Genomic DNA, 441 nt, shown 5'->3' with positions numbered 1-441 from the left:
CTCCAAAACTAGCAACAGCGCGTGGCGCTAGCTATCTCCAAGCTCAGGAGCTGAGCACAAGAATCGTCCATAACGTGCGGTGCTTCGATTAAAGCTGCGTTCCCCTCCTAGTAGGAGCTGATGCGTCAGCTTCTTGGAGTGTTCTCGCAGCTAACCAGGCATGTCGCGTGCGATTGCCTTTCCTTACCGTCCGATAGGGGAAAAAGGAATTGATGAACTTCATCGAAGAGTTGTGAATTCTAATTGCTGGAATGGCAGCCGATTCTCTCCCAGAGGCGGTTACAGTGACTGTCTTCATGGGGGGCCTCGGCATTGGCGAGGTCAGAATGGAAGACCTATATGTTCATCCATCTTCTTCTGATAAAGCGGTGAACGTGGCAATAAATACCAAATTCAACTTCAATTCGGCATGACTTGGTTGAAATACACACCCTCAGAGCG

This window comes from Plasmopara halstedii, assembly GCF_900000015.1.
Source record: "Plasmopara halstedii genome assembly, contig: Scaffold_3156, whole genome shotgun sequence".
In the NCBI taxonomy this organism is placed as follows: Eukaryota; Oomycota; class Peronosporomycetes; order Peronosporales; family Peronosporaceae; genus Plasmopara; species Plasmopara halstedii.
Note: the sequence above shows the minus strand (reverse complement) of the source record.